The sequence below is a fragment of the Triticum dicoccoides genome, chromosome 4A, assembly GCF_002162155.2.
Source record: "Triticum dicoccoides isolate Atlit2015 ecotype Zavitan chromosome 4A, WEW_v2.0, whole genome shotgun sequence".
NCBI classification, from domain to species: Eukaryota; Viridiplantae; Streptophyta; class Magnoliopsida; order Poales; family Poaceae; genus Triticum; species Triticum dicoccoides.
The window spans coordinates 650,565,415-650,591,000 of record NC_041386.1 but is presented as its reverse complement, the minus strand read 5'-3'; positions in this window follow the sequence as shown (position 1 = coordinate 650,591,000).

The following is a 25,586-nucleotide window of genomic DNA, read 5'->3' as shown; positions in this document are numbered from 1 at the left end:
ATTACCATCAGCGTCAGTCTTCTTCTTAAAGATCCATTTGTTCTCAATGGCCTGCCGATCATTGGGAAAGTCAACCAAAGTCCATACTTTGTTCTCATACATGGATCCCATCTCAGATTTCATGGCCTCTAGCCATTTTGCGGAATCTGGGCTCATGATCGCTTCCTCATAGTTCGTAGGTTCGTCATGGTCAAGTAACATGATTTCCAGAATAGGATTACCATATCACTCTGGTGCGGATCTTACTCTGCTAGACCTTCGAAGTTCAGTAGAAACTTGATCTGAAGTTTCATGATCAATATCATTAGCTTCATCACTAATTGGTGTAGGTGTCACAGGAACCGATTTATGTGATGAACTACTTTCCAATAAGGGAGCAGGTACAGTTACCTCATCAAGTTCTACTTTCCTCCCACTCACTTCTTTCGAGAGAAACTCCTTCTCTAGAAAGGATCCATTCTTAGCAACGAATGTCTTGCCTTCGGATCTGTGATAGAAGGTATACCCAACTGTTTCTTTTGGGTATCCTATGAAGACACATTTCTCCGATTTAGGTTCGAGCTTATCTGGTTGAAGTTTCTTCACATAAGCATCGCAGCCCCAAACTTTAAGAAATGATAACTTTGGTTTCTTGCCAAACCACAGTTCATAAGGCGTCGTATCAATGGATTTTGATGGTGCCCTATTTAACATGAATGCGGCTGTCTCTAAAGCATAACCCCAGAACGATAGCGGTAAATCAGTAAGAGACATCATAGATCGCACCATATCTAGTAGAGTACGATTACGATCTTCGGACACACCATTTCGTTGTGGTGTTCCGGCTGGCGTGAGCTATGAAACTATTCCGCATTGTTTCAAATGTAAACCAAACTCGTAACTCAAATATTCTCCTCCACGATCAGATTGTAGGAATTTTATTTTCTTGTTACGATGATTTTCCACTTCACTCTGAAATTCTTTAAACTTTTCAAATGTTTCAGACTTGTGTTTCATTAAGTAGATATACCCATATCTGCTTAAATCATCTGTGAAGGTGAGAAAATAACGATATCCGCCACGAGCTTCAACATTCATCGGACTGCATACATTTGTATGTATGATTTCCAAAAAATCTGTTGCTCTCTCCATAGTACCGGAGAACGGTGTTTTAGTCATCTTGCCCATGAGGCACGGTTCGCAAGTACCAAGTGATTCATAATCAAGTGATTCCAAAATTCCAGCAGTATGGAGTTTCTTCATGCGCCTTACACCGATATGACCTAAACGGAAGTGCCACAAATAAGTTGCACTATCATTATTAACTCTACATCTTTTGGTTTCGACACTATGAATATGTGTATCACTACTATCGAGATTCAACAAAAATAGACCACTCTTCAAGGGTGCATGACCATAAAAGATATTACTCATATAAATAGAACAACCATTATTCTCTGATTTAAATGAATAACCGTGTCGCATCAAACAAGATCCAGATATAATGTTCATGCTCAACACTGGCACCAAATAACAATTATTCAGGTCTAAAACTAATCCCGAAGGTAGATTAGAGGTAGCGTGCCGACCACGATCACATCGACTTTGGAACCGTTTCCCACGCGCATCGTCACCTCATCCTTGGCCAGTGCTCGCTTATTCCATAGTCCCTGTTTCGAGTTGCAAATGTTAGCAACAGAACCAGTATCAAATACCCAGGTGCTACTGCGAGCTCTAGTAAGGTACACATCAATAACATGTATATCACATATACCTTTGTTCACCTTGCCATCCTTCTTATCCGCCAAATACTTGGGGCAGTTCCGCTTCCAATGTCCAGTCTGCTTGCAGTAGAAGCACTCAGTTTCAGGCTTAGGTCCAGACTTGGATTTCTTCTCTTGAGCAGCAACTTGCTTGCTGTTCTTCTTGAAGTTCCCCTTCTTCTTCCCTTTGCCTTTTTTCTTGAAACTAGTGGTCTTGTTAACCATCAACACTTGATGCTCCTTCTTGATTTCTACTTCCGCAGCTTTTAGCATTGCGAAGAGCTCGGGAATCTTGTTCATCCCTTGCATATTATAGTTCATCACGAAGCTCTTGTAGCTTGGTGGCAGTGATTGGAGAATTCTGTCAATGACACTATCATCAGGAAGATTAACTCCCAGTTGAATCAAGTGATTATTATACCCAGACATTTTGAGTATGTGTTCACTGACAGAACTATTCTCCTCCATCTTGCAGCTATAGAACTTATTGGAGACTTCATATCTCTCAATCCAGGCATTTGCTTGAAATATTAACTTCAACTCCTGGAACATCTCATATGCTCCATGACATTCAAAACGTTGTTGAAGACCCGGTTCTAAGCCGTAAAGCATGGCACACTGAACTATCGAGTAGTCATCAGCTTTGCTCTGCTAGACGTTCTTAACGTCGTCAGTTGCATCAGCAGCAGGCCTGGCACCCAGCGGTGCTTCCAGGACGTAATTCTTCTGTGCAGCAATGAGGATAATCCTCAAGTTATGGACCCAGTCCGTGTAATTGCTACCATCATCTTTCAACTTTGCTTTCTCAAGGAACGCATTAAAATTCAACGGAACAACAGCACGAGCCATCTATCTACAACAAACATAGATAAGCAAAATACTATCAGGTACTAAGTTCATGATATATTTAAGTTCAATTAATCATATTACTTAAGAACTCCCACTTAGACAGACATCTCTCTAGTCATCTAAGTGATCACGTGATCCAAATCAACTAAACCATAACCGATCATCACGTGAGATGGAGTAGTTTTCAATGGTGAACATCACTATGTTGATCATATCTACTATATGATTCATGCTCGACCTTTCGGTCTCCGTGTTCCGAGGCCATATCTGCATATGCTAGGCTCGTCAAGTTTAACCTGAGTATTCTGCGTGTGCAAAACTGGCTTGCACCCGTTGTAGATGGACGTAGAGCTTATCACACCCGATCATCACGTGGTCTCTGGGCACGACGAACTTTGGCAACAGTGCATACTCAGGGAGAACACTTCTTGATAATTTTAGTGACAGATCATCTTAAAATGCTACCGTCAATCAAAGCAAGATAAGATGCATAAAGGATAAACATCACATGCAATCAATATAAGTGATATGATATGGCCATCATCATCTTGTACTTGTGATCTCCATCTCCGAAGCACCGTCGTGATCACCATCGTCACCAGCGCGACACCTTGATCTTCATCGTAGCATCGTCGTCGTTTATGCCATCTATTGCTTCTACGACTATCGCTACCGCTTAGTGATAAAGTAAAGCAATTACAGGGCGTTTGCATTTCATACAATAAAGCAACAACCATATGGCTCCTGCCAGTTGCCGATAACTTCGGTTACAAAACACGATCATCTCATACAATAAAATATAGCATCACGTCTTGACCATATAACATCACAACATGCCCTGCAAAAACAAGTTAGACATCCTCTACTTTGTTGTTGCAAGTTTTACGTGGCTGCTACGGGCTTAGCAAGAACCGTTCTTACCTACGCATCAAAACCACAACGATAGTTCGTCAAGTTAGTGTTGTTTTAACCTTCACAAGGACCGGGCGTAGCCACACTCGATTCAGCTAAAGTGAGAGAGACAGACACCCGCCAGCCACCTTTAAGCACGAGTGCTCGTAACGGTGAAACCAGTCTCGCGTAAGCGTACGCGTAATGTCGGTCCGGGCCGCTTCATCTCACAATACCGCCGAACCAAAGTATGACATGCTGGTAAGCAGTATGACTTGTATCGCCCACAACTCACTTGTGTTCTACTCGTGCATATGACATCTACGCATAAAACCAGGCTCGGATGCCACTGTTGGGAAACGTAGTAATTTCAAAAAAATTCCTACATACACGCAAGATGATGGTGATGACATAGCAACGAGAGGGGAGAGTGTTGTCCACGTACCCTTGTAGACCGTAAGCGGAAGCGTTATGACAACGCGGTTGATGTAGTCGTACGTCTTCACGATCCGACCGATCCAAGCACCGAACGTACGGCACCTCCGAGTTCAGCACACGTTCAGCTCGATGACGATCCCCGGGCTCCGATCCAGCAAAGCTTCGGGGATGAGTTCCATCAACATGACGGCATGGTGATGATGATGATGTTCTACCGGCGCAGGGCTTCGCCTAAATTCCGCGACGATATGACTGAGGTGGAATATGGTGGAGGGGGGCACCGCACACGGCTAAGGAACGATCCGTAGATCAACTTGTGTGTCCTGGGGTGCCCCCCTGCCCCCATATATAAAGGAGGGAGGGGGGAGGCCGGCCGGCCCTTGTGGGCGCGCCAAGGAGGAGGAGTCCTCCTCCTAGTAGGAGTAGGACTCCCCTTTTCCTACTCCTACTAGGAGGGGGAAGGAAGGGGAAGAGGGGGGAAGGAAAGAGGGGGGCGCCGCCCCCCCTTCTAGTCCAATTTGGACCAGAGGGAGAGGGGGCGCGCGGCCCACCCTGGCCGCCCCTCTCTCTTTCCACCAAGGCCCATGTGGCCCATTATCTCTCCCCGGGGGGTTTTGGTAAGCCTCCGGCACTCCGGTTTTCTCCGACAACGTCCGGAACACTTCTGGTGTCCGAATATAGTCGTCCAATATATCAATCTTTATGTCTCGACCATTTCGAGACTCCTCGTCATGTCCGTGATCACATCCGGGACTCCGAACAAACTTCGGTACATCAAAACTTATAAACTCATAATAAAACTGTCATCGTAACGTTAAGCGTGCGGACCCTACGGGTTCGAGAACTATGTAGACATGACCTAGAACTATTCTCGGTCAATAACCAATAGCGGAACCTGGATGCCCATATTGGTTCCTACATATTCTACGAAGATCTTTATCGGTCAAACCGCATACCAACATACGTTGTTCCCTTTGTCATCGGTATGTTACTTGCCCGAGATTTGATCGTCCGTATCCAATACCTAGTTCAATCTCGTTACCGGCAAGTCTCTTTACTCACTACGTAATGCATCATCCCGTAACCAACTCATTGGTCACATTGCTTGCAAGGCTTATAGTGATGTGCATTACCGAGAGGGCCCAGAGATATCTCTCCGACAATCGGAGTGACAAAACCTAATCTCGAAATACGCCAACTCAACATGTACCTTCGGAGACACCTGTAGTACCCCTTTATAATCACCCAGTTATGTTGTGACGTTTGGTAGTACCCAAAGTGTTCCTCCGGTAAATGGGAGTTGCATAATCTCATTACAGGAACATGTATAAGTCATGAAGAAAGCAATAGCAATATACTAAACGATCAAGTGCTAGGCTAACGGAATGGGTCATGTCAATCACATCATTCTCCTAATGATGTGATCCCATTAATCAAATGACAACACATGTCTATGGTTAGGAAACATAACCATCTTTGATTAATGAGCTAGTCAAGTAGAGGCATACTAGTGACTATATGTTTGTCTATGTATTCACACATGTATCATGTTTCCGGTTAATACGATTCTAGCATGAATAATAAACATTTATCATGATATGAGGAAATAAATAATAACTTTATTATTGCCTCTAGGGCATATTTCCTTTACAAGGATCGTCTCCAGACGGTGTTGGAGACCGGCTGGTGGATGGCCGCCGTCGACACCAACTACGACTCTCAGTTGGACCAGATGATCGTTGCCACCAGCAACAAGTTCACCGTCCTCAAGAAGCTCGCGGACGACATCGCCATAGTCCTCCAGCCCGCGCACTCGGGCTCCTCATTGCCTGCCACCCTAATCAGCCTCCATGGTCGGAACCTCTTTCAAGCACTGGTGGCCCTGCGACTGCCCGCCGACGCCACGAAGAATGTCCACCTGGAGGTCGTGCTCGCCGCGAGACGCCTCGCCCTGCAAGAATTCGTTGACCTACACATCCACATGTACGAGCAAATTGTGTGCATAGGTATCTACAAGGCCAGTGAGGACGCTACGACATTGGCCTTCCTCAACCGGCTGGAAGCCTTGGATGCCTTTGCTGAGAAGCACCTCGACCTCGCCACAAAAGCCACCGCTCCTTAGCCGCCGGTCGGTGGCCCGGCGCACTAAGTTGACGAGGAGGAGGTCGTACGTTCATGGATCCATCTTTCTTCTTGCCTTCTGTAACCACCACTGCGATCGCATCATCGTGGCCTTATTTCTTATTGTGATGTTGCATTCTCGTTCCAGTCAATACCGACATGTGCGATCCCTTTGCTTAATTATATGCATCACTGTAACTAGTACTCCATCCGACAATTTATAAGTTGTTCTTACCTTTTCCATCAACTTCGTGCAATGCGCGGGCATCTTGCTAGAAACACTAGAATATGTCTATATAATCCGTATGTGATAGTCCATTTGAAATCTCTAAAAAGACAAATATTTAGGTACAGAGGCAGTAATATATTAGGAGTATATCAAAACAAGAGTGATTTCTTTCAAGTTTGTGAACAAATACTACTATTCTTCTACTTTGGATCTGTCGCAACACACGTGCACATTGCTAGTAAAAGCAAAAGGCCTGCCGCGTTCGCGTCGCACCCCCACATGCCCGGGAATCGGGAGTACTCCACGGCCCGTCCGGCACGACACATAGCTTAGGGAAGGCGTGTTGCCTAGCATTTTCACTTTCATGTGGGACCGCCGTTGAGCAAACCGACACCCCGCCCGCCGCCAAGTTGGAAAATAGAAACGAGGGGAAGATCTAGCTGTAGCACAGAAGCCAAGAAATTTTGTGTCAGATGGGGCTCGTTGATAGAGTAGGAGCATTCCGTACTAGTACTACTACTACTAGTACCAAGTTTGTACTCCTAATACTATATTACTAGTACTACCACTATACAACTAGTAGGTACGTGCACAGCACAACATCGTAGGAACAAAAAATGGGAAGATCTTGTTTTGGGTGATTTATCTTTTTTCCAATCAATGTAGTATGAATAATATGATGTGGGGGGCACCCACGAAGCTTATGTGGCTTGGTTGCATGACCACGAAAGGTTAGAGAAAAATAAATAGATAATGTGTTTAGAGTGCACTCCACTAAATAGATATACTTTGGATCCATTGCAACGGGTCGGCACATCTATATCTATACCCCCTATATAGTGTGTGAAAAACTTTGAAAGTTGGTCGTTGGATGAAGCCAATCCGAGTATCTGACAATACAAAGATGGCAAATCCGAGTACTACTGGCCGTTGGATATCATCCACCAGATTCTGCCACATGTATAATCTAGAAGACTCCATGGTTGAACTTAATTCATGACTAACTTTGCCACAACTAAGCTTTGGCAAAGTTATTAGTTCTTCAAAATGAGAGCCACAAGTTGGCAAGCCTAAGGGAATCTTGCCACATTTTGTGTGTGTATGTCATGTGGGGCCTTAGTATGGCTTGCCTAAGGTGTGGCTTGAACCAAACACTCACCTAAGTTAATCAAACTTGCCTAACCTTACGTGGGGCTCTTTGGATATGATGTACATTCCACCAGATTTTGCCACATGTAGAAACTAGAAAACTCCAGAATCTCATGCGTGCAATGCACGTGTACCTTACTAGTACTAGTTGGTAGTAGTAAGAAACAAATTCCAGTTTTGGCACAAGCTCGTACTGCAGGAGCACCACAAGGCCTGCCGCAGGAGTTACATTTCCCTCTCGGGGCCCACGGGACCGAACTTAAGTGGCTTAGTGCCTGGCCTATGAGTCAATGACATGCGGACCTTAAATGTGGATGGCCCACATGTCATTCTCATGGTGGTGGCGTGGTTCGTGACTCACTCCTTTTAGATGTACCGGCCGGTGGTGGTGTGGCCGTGGCGAGGGTGCCACAGCTGGGCGTCGAGGCGTTACGAGGCATAGATGGCCACACCGGCGGGTACTACCTATAGTACAGAAGTACTCCAGCTGAGGATTGATGCCCGGGACGAAATGTGTCACAGCCGCTGGATGAAAATTCGATGGTGCGGGAGTACAGATCGGAGCACAACAGCGGAGCAGGCAAACCGCGTCCAATCGGGTGTGTCTGTGGTAGAAAATTGATGGTCGCCGCAGTTCAGCTGGCCCACATGTCATGCACACAAAGGCAGATGAGTGGTGGGGCCGAGAGGGATGAGGGGCATGTCAGGGGGATGAGGATCCCCTGACGTGAACAATCCTACCATTCTGTCACTGACATGTGGGACCCATAAGCGTGGGTCCCACCTGCCAGCGAAGGAAAGGCAGGGCAAGGCAGTGATAGCCATGTCAGAGTATCCATGTCCACGTCGGGGGACGTCGTGCCGTGGGTTGGAGCGGCGTCGTGGGAATCGCGTGTGGGTGTGGCAGTGGTAGAAACAAGAAACGTGATGGTCGCCGTGGTTCAACTTCCATGGACAAGCTGTCATGTCTGCTGACAAATGTATATCAAAACTAGAGTGTTTATATTTCAAGCACGTGAACAAGTATTATTCTGTACTACTTTGGATCCATTGCAACACACGGGCCAGCATATTGGTAGTAGTAGTAGTGTCCATCTCTATCTCTAGAGGCCTTCCCTTGTTCATCCTTTTTTCTCACAAGATAAACTACTCATACAAATGCATTTTGATGTTCCGTGGAACGCATGAGGATGTTTCCTTGGGGGTCTCTCCAGCGCGGCGTGGCCGTAGTTACAAGTTGACGCCCCTTGAGATGCCGACGTTGAGGGGCACTCGGATTTCCTCCGATGAGCAGGTAAGATGAGTTTGATCACATAGTAAATGCATTCTAAAGACTACTTCCGTGTCCATTTCCTAATTCTCCCCCTACCCACTGTTTCACAGGTTAGGCTCGGTGCGAGTGGAGATTGGCTTGCATATGTACGGGAGGGTACCAACATCGATTTGCACAACATTTACAACGGTGACACCGTTCCCGTAGAACCTTTGTCCAACATTGGGATCAGCCATGCAACGGGCGACCGCATGAATTGGTACGATGGAACCACAGTGAGATTGAATAAGATAGCACGAACCTTGCACATGGCGGTCAAAGGCGGACCATGCTGTCTGCGGCCGATTTGTTGCCGTACGAGTACGAAGACGCTGTGCTCCTTTCTAACCACATCTTCGCGGTGACAAACCAGGGGACTTATTTTGTATGGGACACATCCTATGATATACTCCTTCTCTTCCAGTTTATTTGTTTTGAATCTTTTCGTTTTATAAGTTTCAGATTCAAATCTAGAGCTCCCCATCACATGTTGAGATTACAATGTCCATTAAATCATTGCGTGCATGTGGACCCGATAGCAAAGAAACAAATCTCGAGTTTGGCACGAGTTCGTGCAGCGGTAGCATCACAAGCCCTTGTGCAGGAGTTACATTTCCCTCTCAGGGCCGTCAGGACTGAGCTTCAGTGCCTTACTACACCTACCTTTGAGTCAATAACATGTGGACCCGATAGGTGACTGGTCCACATGTAATGCTCCCAAAGGCAGAGGGGCAGTGGGGCCAAGAGGGGTGAGCCGCAGGTCGGGGGACGTGTGGTGTCATGGGTTCAAGCGGCATCGTGGGAATTGCGTGTGGCTGACTGGCTGTGGTAGAAACTTGATGCTCGCCGCATTTTAGGTGGCCCACATGTCATGCACACAAAGGCAGATGGGCGGTGCGACCGAGAGGGGTGAGGCGCACGTCGAGGGACATGGTGCCGTGGGTTGGAGAGGCGTCGTGGGAATCGCGAGATGAAACATGATGGTCGCCGTAGTTGAACTTCCATGGACAAGCTGTCATGTCTACGGACACATGCACTGCATACCGATCACTGGAAGGAGTAGCAGAGAAAGCTATATATGCGGATAAATAGTTCCTTATAGTCAAGCGGACCCACGCTACAACTCTATTCCAAAGACATGCACACCATCGAAATAGTCTAGCTATATCAATATACACCGAGAGGGAATAATTTATTTACAAGAGAGAATATAGTTCATCCATCCATAATGCCCTCCTGCTGGTGCAACCTTTTCTTCTTCTTCTTCTTCTTCTTCTTCTTCTTCTTCTTCTTCTTCTTCTTCTTCTTCTTCTTCTTCTTCTTCTTCTTCTTCTTCTTCTTCTTCTTCTTCTTCTTCTTCTTCTTCTTCTTCTTCTTCTTCTTCCTCTTCTTGTTCTCATTTTCTGTGGGAGACGGCTTCACAACAAGCTCTTTGGACCTTGCAGCTATCTCGAAACTCACACGGGCATCGAGGGTAGCATATTTTATCCGCTCGTACGTCAAGGGATAATTCTCCCATCCAGACGACCCTAATGCCACCGTCTCGTCACCCTTCTGAAGGTTTGTACCGAGCACAAAATTTGCTATGTCGAATAGGGATGGTGTATGTTTATCACAATCTTCTACAGGAATTTTGATTCTGGTTTGTAGGTCAGCGATGCTTTTCAAATCAAGGTTGTACGGCTCCAGCTTCTGTTTGTCCCCTTCGATGGCTGCCCCACAGAAGTATACGTCCTCCTGAGACAAGAAATCGTGAAGCTCACCTGGTATGGAGGGCGAGTGTATGATGTGGTACACCAAAACATCATCTTCGAGGCACAGCTGAAGGACGGCGGCGCGTTGGATCTTCCCAGGGGCATGCTCCGTGTACTCTGCGTCGAGACTGATGACCCTCGTCTCTACCTTTTTGAGGGAGTTGGATACATTGTTGATCCACTGCCGAACAACCCTAGGTGGACGGTGACGGTGGAAACTATGCTCATCGAGCATTCGACGAGGACATGTTGGATGCTAAAAACCTGCATCTCAATCTCTTTCGCCATTTGGAACCGCTGGAACGGAGGGCTATGGTTTGGAGAATTGGGATTAGATGGCTAGTCTAACTGAAGTAGTAGATAATTATTTAAAGAGGTTAAAAAAATGTGAACGCAGTGGGGTTTGGATGCAAATGAAGACAAAGGGGAGGTGAAGAAGCCGAGGAAAATCGGTTCTCGATGGAGAAGTAAATGGGAGAAGTGGCATGCAGGCAGTTGATTAGATGGCTAGGTAGACAAAACGAAAAGGCTATGCGGGTAGACTGACGAGTCGTGCCTGTTCGTGTACATGCCCATCCTTCCTGATAGGTGGGACCTATGCAAAGAGATAAAAAATGTGTCGTTGCTGGTTCAGATGGATATTGGCGCGTGAGTAAGTCACCTTATGAAAATCAGGTTTTCCCAAAACCTTTAGGCATGGAGCATTAACTTCCTGCTCGATCCCGTCCCAGCCTCTTTAGCCAGCGTTCTCTTCCTCTGCTGTCGCGTTCTACCTTTCCATTATTCCTCTTCTCAAGTGCGGAACGATCTGCATGCCGTCCTTGATGCACCAGAACGACCACTACATGCATCGCGGCAGGCCGTTGATTGGGCATGCATGAGAATTTGGTTCTGCTTGCAATATGGATGATACCTGAAGGATGAAGTGAACAGGCATGCTAGCACGAGAGATCTATTTCCGCTATACAATACTGGAGTACTCATGTTCCTACTACTACTAGTAGTAGTACAGCTGTGGTACACTTGATGGTCAAAATACTATTCATCCGGTCCTCTCAGTGAAGTGACAACACCCTGCGTCTGACACTAGTCCAGGTGGTGTGTTCGGGTTACCAAAGTCAGCCTCACCCTGTGCACTGTGTAGTCTGTCACCACCGCTGTACAACACATTGGTGCCTCGCCTCGTCTCCCTCTCCCCTCCCATAGCACCACTCCATCTCCATCTCCTTCTCTCCGTCTCCATCTCACTGTGCCCCCGTGTACCATCGCCTCACTCGCTTCCCCCAGTACCACTATTCCCTCGCTAGCCTTTCCAGCACCGACAACCTTATCCCCCGTAAATCAAGCCCCCTAAAACCCCCACCTTCCAAACTCCACCATGGCCGAACGCGAACTGCGCAGCATCCATATGAGCCGCGATTGGAGCAATCTCCCCAGTGACATCCTCGACCTCTGTTGTTCGTGTATGGATATGTTGAGCGCCCTGCGGCTGGTTGCATGCATGAGGGACATGCACACGGCCATGATCGAAGGGAGGCCTAAGCTTTTCAAGACACCCTGATTGCTACTATCTGGTCTTGCGAGATTGGCTCACCATGATACGGAGGTGTACATGATGCCCCTCGACTTCAATCCGATCTCCATTAGCCGAAACTTCTTTGCAGGTATATAGTGGGTCGCCGTACATCATTTCCCTCGACATCGATCCGATCACCATCGCCCGAAACTTCTTGGCAGGTATGTACTGGGTCGGCATGAGCTCCCACTGGATGGCTGCCTTCAGAGAAGACGGTAAAAAGTTGGTGCTCGTGAACTTCCAGACCTCCCATGAGATTATCCTTCCTCCGTTGGATTATATAGAGTATTACCATCGCGGTCCAAGTCATCTAGATTACCACGTCAGTTGGACGGACCTTGTTTTGCAGAAGATTGTAATCTGCCAAGTGCCCACACGACATGTGAATTACGCAGACTTCAAGCTAATTGACATGTGAATATCATCGTCAAAGCTGATACACACTTCTGTGATGCTATTGAACACAATGGCACCATCTACGCGATCGACAAAGCAGATGGCACCACATATTGCTGGGACGGCACATGTAAGTTGTTTCCGTCTCATGTTAATGATGACGCCATGACACTGTTTGAACTTTTTGTGATGATTGGCATATCCCTGTTTGAGCAGAATTTGTACCCTGAATAATCAAACGGTTAGGAATATATGGATATTATCATTATTTTACAGTAATCTATATACTACTACTAAATATGAGTGTGTATCAATGGCCATGTTAGTGTCCTCATTTTCATGATGTAGAAACACGCACCACACTGTTGGTTTCAACTAACCCTACATTAGGGAAGTAAATGTGCATCTGGAGAACTCTATATTTGGAAATAGTGAAATCCTGCAATGCTTACCATGTGTACATACCTATATTCGCCCTTCAGCAATCAATGGCTAGAATAATATCCTCACAATTTTTTTTCCCATAGAACACGAGTATAAAACAATGCCTGGTCTGTTAGTTACCTTGAAGAATTTGTTTGTGAGGACAGAACATGATTACATAACATGCATGACATGGTAGTTTCCAGTGAAGAATTGATTGCGAGATAACATGAGTATAACCATGCATGGCACTTCTATATTTTCAAACCGAGTATACATTTCCCTATATTTTCCTCCCAGTTCCAACAGGGACATATCAATGCTGTTTCTTGCATTATCCTACTCATACTCTGAACAATGTTGATCTTACATTAACAATGCATGTCTTTTTTGATATGATGCAGTGTCCCTACAGTTACATCCCTTTGTAATCACACCACCTTTGCCAAAAACAGGGAAGCACAACTGGTTCCTCGCTCGATCAGACGACGACAAAAGACTGATGATCATTCGAACACATGAGACGGAAAAGTTATATTGCAAAAAACCCACTGTATACAAGCACCGTGTAATACATGAGTATCCGGACAGTGGCTGTTACGTCTATGAGCAGGATACTAGCTTGTTGGGGCCTTTAGGATTTTTTAGTTGGAGGCGGGTAAACAGCCTTCGTTCACACTCTCTGTTTCTCGGACTCAATTATCCGATTAGCTAGGAGATCAGCGTTGGCAAGGACCTTGATGGCAGAGAGGCACTATTTTCTATGGAAAACTGTGTCTACACGGCGAGCCCTAGGAGTTCGGGAGCAAACTCCCCTGATTGTCAATGATACAGCCTGCAGCCAAAAGAAGGTGAGAATGACAAAGGCATCCGGATTAACTTTGATCCTTGGATGTCTCAATTACGACAGGCAGTGATGTGGTTCAAGCCTTCAGGTTGATAGGTAATTGGGCTGTTGCATCGAAAGGGTGGAGTACTGGTGTCTCCGGATCACTGGTCGCTGAAGCGGGGCTGCAAATTATGATGGTGTTGGATCATCTCTTCGAATGACTTTGTTGTCTTTGCTGCTGGTTCTAGATGGGTAGTTCTTTCTTTTGTTATGCATATTCCTTGTCATTTGGTCATCCTCGTCTATGTCACTCTTACTATGTAATAGTTGCTTTTGTTTAGAATGTCATTCTCGTCTGGATCACGAGATTCTGACCGCTGCACATGGGTGCGTTTTGGTGGTGTAGCAAGACTTCTTATGAACTATCATGTCTTGCTGTTTATGCCAGTAGTAGTCACTAGTCAGTGTTTGAATGTTGTATATATTGTTGTTTCGAACTGTTTATTGTCTCGAACTACTGGTGGGCTAAATGAGGGCATCACCATTCTCCAGTGTTCAGAGTATATCTCCTTTTTTCAAGTTATATAATTTGAGCTCAGTCTCTTTTCGATGATGTACACTTGTTTGGGCCAGTGAGGTGTCGTTGAATATGGGCCGACTAGTAACGCAATGCCAAACAGGTCAATTCTGACTCTCAGGCCGGGCTCTCAAAAGATCCTGAAAAAAAAGGTCGGGCTCTCCAAAAAAGAAAAAAATAAGGACTCTTAGGCCGACATGTGGGCGCCACCGGTGTTTTTGTGCGCTTGCACGCCGAGAGCATATTGGCGCGTGCTCGAAATTCATGCTACCTTTTCATCCCCGGTCTCCCGCCCCTCCCCCACCTCTGGAATCTCGATTCCTACTCTAGTTCCCTCAAATCCCCCTCCTGTACTCCCTGTACTCAAGCGCACTATCATGTCGCCGGTCAACACGGATCTCCGAGCCGGAGATCCTAAGGTCCGTCCTGCCTTCGGTCGCTGCATGCTATCGCTCAACAGTGTCATGGCGGCGCTTGACGACCAGTTTGCTGGCAAAGTGCTGATGGTAACCATCAACCGCGACCGGCCTCCCGTCTCGCCGGATGACCTTGTCAAAGCTCTTGGCATTGCGCACGACATCCAAATAAGTGACTTGCTCGTCGAAGTCTGTCCGCCACCGGCTGATTTCTTCGTCAGGTTCTGGACAACTTTCGACTATAGTCGTGTGTTCGAATCTTCCCGGAGTTTGTTCTGCGATGGCGCGCTGGTGAGCTTTGATCGGTGGCACCCAAGATGGGGCTCGGTGCCCTCTGAGCTTGAGTTTTTAACAAAGCTTACCTTCCACGGCATGCCTCGATGTGCTTGGAACAACGAGTCCATGAACTAGCTTATCAACGACCTTGGAGGTGAGCTCGTAAGTATGTTTGTTCCTCCACACAGCTGGGCTCTGACGGTTAGGGCATGGATGAAGAAGCCATCCACCATACCGAAGGTGATTGGTGTTGAGATACCGGTGCAGGAACCGGGGTTGTACTATTCGTCGCCACCAAGGCCACCGCGGACCACGTTAGGGATGTACCTGTATCAAGTGTTCGTGCATGTCGAAGAAGTGGTCAATCCATTAATCGAAGTCCTGCCGCCGCCGCCGCTGGTGCCAGGGTCCGTCGACGACGTCCATTACATGAGTCAAAGTCAGACTTTCCCCGTGTTGCTCGGAACAATGGATGGCACAGGGCCTACTCCATCGCGTGGTAGAGGCCACTGCTTCTTTAGGAGAAGAGGCAGGGCTGGCTGCCTGGATATGCTCTAATTTGAGGTAACAACTGAATCTTGTCAGATACTATTTAAATCCGAGCTATGGGTGTAAAGCACTGATATGCCAGTACATTTGATTGTGACCTATTCTAATTTTGTACCTGAACTTTTTTTAGAAAGGGTTGTACGTCAACTTAATGTGCTAGCAGAAGTTATTGTGTTGTCTGTCTGTTTTCTTTGCACAACATTCAAGATATTTCCGCGTCATTGATAAAGACGATGAACCGTTATGTACGACTTCGTTGGTTTCAACATAGCCCTACCCGTAGCGATCCACTGCTTCCATCCTGATTGTGCCGCCTGCATGAATTTTTTGTATGCAAGTTCAGTGTGCTATGATGTTCTATATGATTGTGTCAACTATATAAGTTTTTACTGAGCATCAGGAATGCATATGGCTGAAAGATGTATTTACGAGCATCAACCGATGGGTCTCTCTCTTTATCTCTTTCTCTCTCTCTCACACACACACACACGCACGCACACATGCACACACGCACAAGTGGGACCTGTTGAATTATTTATTTGCTTGTGACAACTTTTAATTAGGTTCCACTGTAATCGAACTTTTTTTTGAAGTTATTAATTGAGCTCAATGACTTCAAAAAGTTGTACAGAAGCCTTGTTTGGGCCTTTTCGGCGTCGCTGAATGTGGGCTGAGTAGCCATGTTAGGTTGTACTATACTACACAGGCCTTTTTTCAACATCAGCAATGCAATTGGGCTGATAGTTGTACACAATATCCAGGTCAACTTGTTATTCTCTGCCCCGCTGGGCTGCAAACTTTCCTAGGAGGTATGCATTAGGCTTAACAAGAAAATGGACTTTAAGAAATAATAAATGGGATGTAATTATAATAACTGGGCAGTAACTATGCACCAAACTCGTAATTAGTTTAAAAAATCTATTATTTTTGGAATTTGAAAATTTTAATTTCATTACTTGTTGCGCGCACAATATTTCATTGGATTTTTACGTAATACAACTTTATTTTGAAATTATATTTAACCTGACTAGAAATTTCAGAAAAAAATATTTCGGATCCCATCAAAATGTGGGATTTTTTCTTGAATTCTGTTCTGAGCGGTTGTTTGTAATTATTAATCATTGTCCTAGCCAGAAGTTGGGCTGTACTTTTAACAAACTGTAAATGGGTTGTAGTAAATTCCATTAGAATTAAAAAATGGGTTGTACATTCTTACAAATCGCAAATGGGCTATATGTTCTCTGCCAAATCTGAGTTGTGGGCCTACTAAGTTGACGCGTACCAAGGGCTTTGTGAACTTAGTCAATATAAATGATTCTAGCTGCAGTGATCGTACGATGTCCATCCAATGGCCGTAGTGCTTCTTCAACCTCTGGTCTTCTTGCTCCCGCCGCCCAAAGTAGCACGAGTTGTGCCGCGTGCTCCTGCCACCCGTGGCCGGCTGTGATGCCGCGGAGGCCTCACCACCCCGTACTACTCCCACCGCTGGCCAGGCCATCCCTCTACTCACCTACACCCCCTGTTATTCTGCGGCGATGACAGCCTCACACCATAGCTGAACCAGTGAACCCTCGTACTCCTCTTCGCGCGGGCTTCCACTGCTGCGTCTCGGCTCCGCTTCGTCCCCTTCCTAGGCCTCGCCGTCGTCCACCGCCCTGGTGCTCTCACTACAAAAAAAAATACACATCCGTGACATTTTGGGCTGAACGAAATTTTTTTCTGTCATACATATGACACTTCTATGACGATAATTGTGACAAAACCCGGTATCATCATAGATGTGGTGGGCTCCTACTTCTATGACAAAAAAACATGACAGAAAATGGGCTTTTCGTCCTGGGCGGGCTGGAGACGTAGCTGCATGACATTCTTTGGGCCTTCCATGACAGAAAAAACCGTGGTAGAAGCGAGGGCGAGGAAAATTTCGGGGAGTTGCCGGTTACGGTGGGAGGTCGGGGGCCGAGCGATGCACGTTTCTCTCGTACACGTACGCGCGTGTGTGCGAGGCGTTGGCTCTAACTGGACCCGAGCGAGGCGTTGGGCTCTAACTGAACCCGAATGATTGCACTGCAGGCTACGCGTTACTGAACCTGAGCGATCGATCGATGGCTGTTAACTGAACCCGATCGAGTGATTCCTTTGCTACTGCTGCTAACTGAAGCCGATCGATTGTATGAACAGTGAGCGTTGCGGGAGGGTTTGGATGAACAGTGAGTGGTGGCGTTGCCTCTGGATGAACAGGACCCCGTGGTATGGAGGGCTGGATGAACAGTAGACGGTGGAGGGGTGCCCGTGGAGGGGTGGATGAACAGGACCCCGTGGTGTGGAGGGCTGGATGAACAGTAGACGGTGGAGGGGTTCTCGTGGAGGAGTGGATGAACATGACCCCGTGGTGTGTAGGGCTGGATGAACAGTAGACGGTGGAGGGGTGCCCATGGAGGGGTGGTTGAACAGTAGCCAGCGGAGTAGCACGCGGTGGAGGCTGGATGAACAGGAGCCCGTTGAGGCTGGAGGAGGTCGACGATAGCCCGTGGAGGCTGGAGGAGGTCGACGGTGGAGATGAACAGTATCCCGTGGAGTCCCGTTTTGCGGTACGCCACACCCCTCCCGATGAACAGGACCCCCGTTTTGACTGTAGCGCACCAACACTAGTTTGTTTCGTCCGTTTCGCGGTACGCCACACCCCTCTCGATCAACAAGAGCCCCGTTTCGACCGTAGGAGGTCCGTTTCGTCAGTTTTGCAGTACGCCACACCCCTCCCGATGAACAGGACGCCCATTTCGACCGTAGCGCTCCAACACAAGTCTATTTCGTCCATATTGCGGTACGCCACACCCCTCCCGATCAACAGGACCCCCGTTTCGACCATAGGAGGTCCGGTTCGTCCGTTTTGCGGTACCCCCTCCCGATCAACAGGACCGCCATTTCGACCGTAGGAGGTCCGTTTCCTCCGTTTTGCGGTACGCCACACCCCTCCCAATCAACAAGACCCCTGTTTCGACCGTAGGAGGTTTGTTTCCTCCGTTTTGCTGTACGCCACACCCCTCCCGATGAACAGGATCCCGTTTTGAATGTGGCCGGTCGAACACAAGGCCATTTCCTCCGTTCTGCGGTACGCCAGGCGTCGTTTCCATTGCCTGCTCCATCCAAGCCCTCCCGATGAGCACGACGACGCATTCCGTTCCGACCCAGCCGGTTGGCTCCCCATAAACACGATGACGATGCTGTTTCTCCATTCCGACCCAGCCATGTACACGAGCCCTGGCCGTACGTATGCGCGAGTAGGCGTTCGAGACCCTGCCCGTATGTACACATACGTGGCCGTATTTTCTTTCTTGCGCACTGGCCGCTGTACGTACGTGTACATGCTATGTGCGCGCCTCTACTACGACACGTGCACGCCTCTACATTAACCAGTATATATGTACGTACACGTTCGTGACCAGAATGACAATGCTACGTACGCTTCGACCAGGTGGGTCCTGACTGTCAGGCACTTCCTTGTGTGCGAAGATGTAGCTGGTGGGTCCCAGCAGTCAGGGGGAATTTTTTTTCACGAAATACGGTGGCCTGTCTGGTGGTTCCCCGCTATTAGGTGGAGGAATAATTATTTTGCACGTAATAAGGAGGCACTTCCTTGCCGCGGCCATGGACCCAGCTGTCAGCCTCTCCACGTACAGTCCACGTCCGATGGAAGCCGTTCCTTGGCCATGTTGACCACGCAGCGCCAAGAGCACCAGGGTGGTGGACGACGGCGAGGCCTAGGAAGGGGACGACGCGGAGTCGGGGAAGACTCAGCAGTGGATGCCTTCGCGTAGAGGAGTACGAGGGTTCACTGGTTCGCTGCGGTGTGAAGCTGCCGTCGCCACAGAATAACAGGGGATGTGGGTGAGTAGAGGGATGGCCTGGCCAATGGTGGGAGTAGTAGGCGGCGGTGAGGCCTCCGTCACATCGCAGCCGGCTACGGGAGGCAGGAGCATGAGGCACGACCGGCGGTGGTTTGGGCGGCTGGAGCAAGAAGACCAGAGGTTGAAGAAGCACTACGGCCGTTGGATGGACATCATACGGTCACTGGACCTAGAATCGTGCATATTGACTAAGTTGACAAAGCCCTCCGTCCCCGTCAACTTAGTAGGCCCACAAGTCAGCCTGCCACTATACTGGGTCCCAGCTAATAGGGGGAGTATTCATTTTTGTGTGCGTAATAAGGAGGCACTTCCTTGTGTGCGAAAATATAGCTGGTGGGTCCGAGCTGTCAGCGGCGGTAACGTTTTTTCGCGAAATACAGAGGCCCTTTTGGTGGGTCCCTGATGTCAGGTGGAGGAATCATTATTTTGTGCGTAATAAGGAGGCATTTCCTTGCGTGCGGCCGTGGACCCAGCTGTCGGCCTCTCCATGTACAGTCCATTTCAGATGCATGTCTGTCATTGACCACATTGACCAGGCCGTGCCGAGAGCACCAGGGCGGTGGACGACGGCGAGGCCAATGACACGGAGGCGGGGAAGACTCGGCAGTTGTTTCCCATGCGAAGGGGAGTACGACTATACGAGGGTTTACTGTCGTCTGCCGTCGCTGGAGAATAACAGCAGGTGTGGGTGACTAGAGGGATGGCTAGGCCAGCGATGGGAGTACGGTGGGGCGGTAAGGCCTGCGCGGCAGCATAGTCAGCCGCGGGGAGGAGGGAGCAGGCAGTCCTGCCGACGCTTGTTTGAGCGGTTGGAGCAGGAAGAGCAGAGATTGAAGAAGCACAACGGCCGTTGGATGGCCATCCAACAGTCACTGCTTGTGCGTCAACCTTTTTTTTGGAAAGCCTCAAATATGTGGAAAACAACATACAACCCATCTGCCATTATTTCTAATAATTTACAGCCCATTTGCTAATTCTTAAGGTTTTTTTGGAGCCCATATTCTTTTTGTTAGCATTACAGCCCATATTGTGGCCACGGTTAAAAAATTATACGAAATTTTGCATATTCCGGTGCGGTCCGAATTGTTTTTAATCCCGAAATTTCAACTCACATTCAAACTGATTTTAAAAATAAATGTATATCAATATAAAACCGAACAAATTCTTCATGCATAATAATTAATGTAATTTAAAATCTTGAAATTAAAAAAAAAATATTTGAAACTAATTGCCGGTTTGATGTGTTTTAGAAATGTACAACCCATTTCTCATTACTGATGGGCCATTTTCTCGGCCAGCCGAATGAAAGGTCTCCTCGTCTTGAAAGATTTGTAGCCCAATTTGCAGCCCAACAGGCCTGACAAAGCGACTTACTTGGCAAATCACAAAAAAACTGGGCTATGGCCGTGGACCCAGCTGTCAGCCTCTCCACGTACAGTACTCTTCCGATGGAATGTCGTTGACCACATTGACCACGCCGCGCCGAAAGCACCAAGGCGGTGGACGATGGCGAGGCCTAGGAAGGGGACGACGTGGAGCCGGGGAAGACGCGGCAGTCGATGCCCACGCGGAGAGGAGTACGACTGTACGAGGGTTTACTGGTTCGTCTGCTGTCGCTGGAGAATAACAGCAGGTGCGGGTGAGTAGAGGGATGGCTAGGCCAGCGATGGGAGTATGGTGGGGCAGTGAGGCCTGCGGGGTAGCACAGCCGGCCGCGGGAAGGAGGGAGCAGGCAGTCCCGCCGGTGCTTGTTTGAGCGTCTGGAGCAGGAAGAGCAGAAATTGAAGAAGCACGACGGCCGTTGGATGGCCATCCAACAGTCACTGCTTGTGTGTCAACCTTTTTTTAGGAAAGCCTCAAATCTGTGGAAAACATCATACAGCCCATCTACCATTATTTCTAATAACTTATAGCCCATTTGCTAATTCTTAAGGTTTTTTTGGAGCCCATATTCTTTTTGTTAGCATTACAGCCCATATTTTGGCCACGGTTAAAAAATTATATGAAATTTTGCATATTTCAGTGTGGTCCAAACTGTTTTTAATCCCTAAATTTCGACTCACATTCAAACTAAATTTAAAATTAAATGTATATCAATATAAAATCCAACAAATTCTCCACGCATAAAAATTAATGTAATTTAAAATCTTGAAATGAAAAAAAAGATATTTGAAACTAATTGCCGGTTAGATGTGTTTTAAAAATGTACAACCCATTTCTCATTACCGATGGGCCATTTTCTCGGCCAGACGAATGAAAGCTCTCCTCGTCTTGAAAGATTTGCAGCCCAACAGGCCTGACAAAGTGACTTACTTGGCAAGTCACAAGAAAACTAGGCTGTGGCCGTGGACCCAACTGTCAACCTTATTTTGCATATTTCGGTGGAGTCCGAACTGTTGTAATCCCAAAATGTTAAACATTTTTTTAAGGACTTATTGATTTGCCAAAAAAATCTTTTTGTTTTTGTAAGCAAATAAGATGGGGGACAATTGAGTTGGTTTACGGGAAAACTAGTGGTAAAAAATTCAGCGCTGGGTGGGAAAAAACAACAAAAATAAGGATGTAAATATGAAAAGGGAATTTTATGTGTTTTCAATATAATGATACGTGTATATGAACTAGTAAAACTATAGGTAGAGATTAGAAAACGAATGTAGGACATGCGTTTCAAGAGGAAAATAGAACTGGGTTGTGTGTTTGATTTGGTAAAAAAACTGCCTGTGGATGTTGTAAGACAAAATATAACTAACGTTGGTAGGCCAGAGCCCAGTAGATACCTGCTGGATCTTTGTGCCCCGTTGTCGTCATGGGCTGGGCCTGGTAAAAACAAAACCAACCCTGGGCAGTCTACAGCCCAGTTGAAACTTGCTCGACCTGAAAAAGCAATATACGTGCTCAATAAACGAGAGAATTCTACAAGTACAGACTGATAACTGGGATGCAGCACAGATATTGTTTTTTTATCGTGATAATAAGTGCATGCACTTGTTTCGAAAAAATAGAGAACTGGGAATTCGAACGGCAGGTGCTTATGCTGCCCATCAAATAAAAATCAGGTGCCTGAAAATTCGTTTCGAAACAAATGATTCAGCTTTATATCCACGTCGACCCTCGGCATGATGGTTGGAAGCAAATGCAAGTTCATACCTAAAGATCGTTAACAACAATACCAACTTGCGGACGACAAGGTAGTACAACTGCCAATACCAAACTAACTTATAATCTTTTGACTCCTGGCCCTAAGTGTTCGTTTGGTAGAAAATCTTGCAGAGGACCAGCTCCCGCTCCTTCTCTTGCTCCAGGTCCCCGAGGTGGTACTGGTGCATCACCCAGTTGGTCCTCTGCTGGTCGAAGTTCTTATTGGTGTGCAACACCAGAACCTTTTTTGACCATCACCGGCAAGGTATTGTCGGTCTTGTGGCACATCGCATGCATGCTGCACTTCGACTATATCTTGTGATGCGTCCACGTGCCCCTTTTGAACGCCCTGGAATTGCGCTGGAAGAAATGCTTTCTTAGGCCACTCAGTGTGATGCCTGCAGTATTGTGGAATACATGTTTTAGTGTACGTAGTTGGCATTTTCATAACATCTTTGGCATGTTGCAGTCACTTGTTTCACTTTTTATCAACTTTCAAGTTGTAATTGCTTCACTAGGTCTGCGTCTAAAAAGAAAAATAGAGCTACAAACAAAGGAATATGTTTGTGCAAGTAGACGGCCGATCGGTGTCTTACCTGGAAGTTTCTCAGGTTGGGTGTAGCATATACCGTGCTCGCTGTCGATGGTTGGTATGAACAAATTGATGAGAGACTGAAATCTCGCGCTGTCAGCACTCACTTTGGCCTCAAGGTGCTCGATCAGCTCCTGATCCGTGGGATCGAACTTGACGCCAGCCAGCAGCACCGGCCAATCCTTCTTCGACTTGCATCGGTAATTCCAGTTATATAGTACTCAATGTATGATCAATCGACTGTTTTAAGTGAATGATGAAAGATTTCGACAGATAAGTGGTACTCCAAATCTGAAGTTCAGAATACCCGAACACGCCGCCGGGATTCTTGTGTCACCTTACGCGCAGCGTGTTGTCACATAAATTCAATGTGTGGACATGATGAATAATTTGACCGACGTATACTAGTACTGCTACTGTACTACTTACTAGTCGTATTTAGTGTCACAATTTATACATAGGTTTAACTAACAAGTACGCACTTGAAGCCTAACTGATATATATATATATATAAATATATATATATATATGTATGTATATATATATATATATATATATATATATATATATGGCTTCTGCCCAGCATCCCTACGCAGGTGAGTTAGGATGCACTTGATCCCAGGAAGGTATCTACTATCCTTCAAACCAGATGAGTGCTTCAAACTAACAACAGTACATAATATCCAACAAAAGAGGATCATGCTATAGCAGCAAAATAAATGGCTCAGTCTAGATATCAGCACGAAACAAGTTGTGCATATTTGCTGTTGGCATGAACCACATCGCCGCATGTTGGGTTTGCAAAAGTCATCCATCGCATGGAAGCTTGATGCCTTTGACACACTGAAGATTATCTGGCAACAAGCTGTGTCGACGAATCTATGGATATGGTGATTCATGAAACCCATGGTATGATGTGTAAACACAGTCCCCCTCGCGAATGGAAGTTGCATAGCACGGTAATCATCGCCGATGATATGATCGATGATTGGTTGGATGATCGGATAATTGAGCCCGAGGAACAAGGAGTGGTTGCCGAGGTTGTAAACCCGCCTCCAGTTGAATACGCCTGGCCCAACGGAGCTGGGATCTTTCTCGAACACGAAGCAGCCATAGCCATCAATGTCACGAACGCCCCACGCATTGTACTGCATGTGGTTTGATGTAATGGTTTGGTCAATTTGGTACGTGCGAATGAGCATCAAATGACCGATGTTAGCTGAACGAGCGATAAACCACCACCCATCGGCTGGTACGGTTACAGGTCGTGGAATCATGAAGGCTAGCACATTTGCGTCTGCTGCAACAATTCAAATTGGAGACCAAAAGGACAAAAATAAACAATCATGTTCAGAGTATGTGTGGAATTAAGATTATTATAACAGTGACACATATCATAGAAAGAGAATTGCAATGCCGTGGTCATAATCATACCCCAAGTTAAAAAAATAAGACAATGGCTTTCATATTCTAGCAATATGTCATGGTTCAAACATCATGTAACAATGAGAGGAAAACAGCTATGATAGCGCCTACTCATATTCTACCATAGCACTTACTACTACTGTTCTCATATCAACTCCAATAACATGCGTTGTTATAAAAATCTTGTAAGCGAGAGTAACATATAGCAATCATGATGTTATGCTCATAATATGTATTCTAACAATCATTAGATGCCAATTGTTTTCATATCAACTCTAACAATAACATGTGTGGTCATAAAAATCTAGGAAATGAGAGGAACATATAGCAATGATGTGGTTATATACATGCTATGTATTCTAAATTTGTAACAAATGAACAGGCAGTCGTATTCATAAGGTAAAGATGAGATGAGATAGAACAATTACACGATGATAGATTCCACTAGTATAGGCAGCCAATCTGTGTGTCGACCGCATAAACGATGCCATCGTGCATTATAGCATCAAACAAAAATGTTGCCTCAATAGGATTGATGATGAGCCATAAACCATATATGGTAACCGGATTCCAGATAGACTAATCCCATGTTGAACAAGGCAATGAGCTTGTAATCCATGTAGTCTTCTGATGGTGTGGGCACTTCGCAGATTACAACTTTCTGCAAACAGAGGTTGAGCCAAAAGCTTGACGCGTCTCGTGCATAGTAGGCAGGAGTGTCCGACGGGCCGCGAGGCTCGATGGCGGCGGTATCCAACGATGGAAGGGTGATCTCTTGCTGGGTGTAGATATCCACGAGACACCATGGACTACCGGAGTGGTGGATGAGGACGATCCAGTTGGCCTTCATGCCCGCCCAGTAGTGGCCGCGCATGAAGGACATGTGGACGGGTAGTGGTAGCATGTCGAGGGGCACCACGGCAACCTCCGTAGGATCATCAAGTTGGTGTCTGGGCCACCTGCGAGGATCGGGCATCAGCAAGCAGGGTGTCTTGA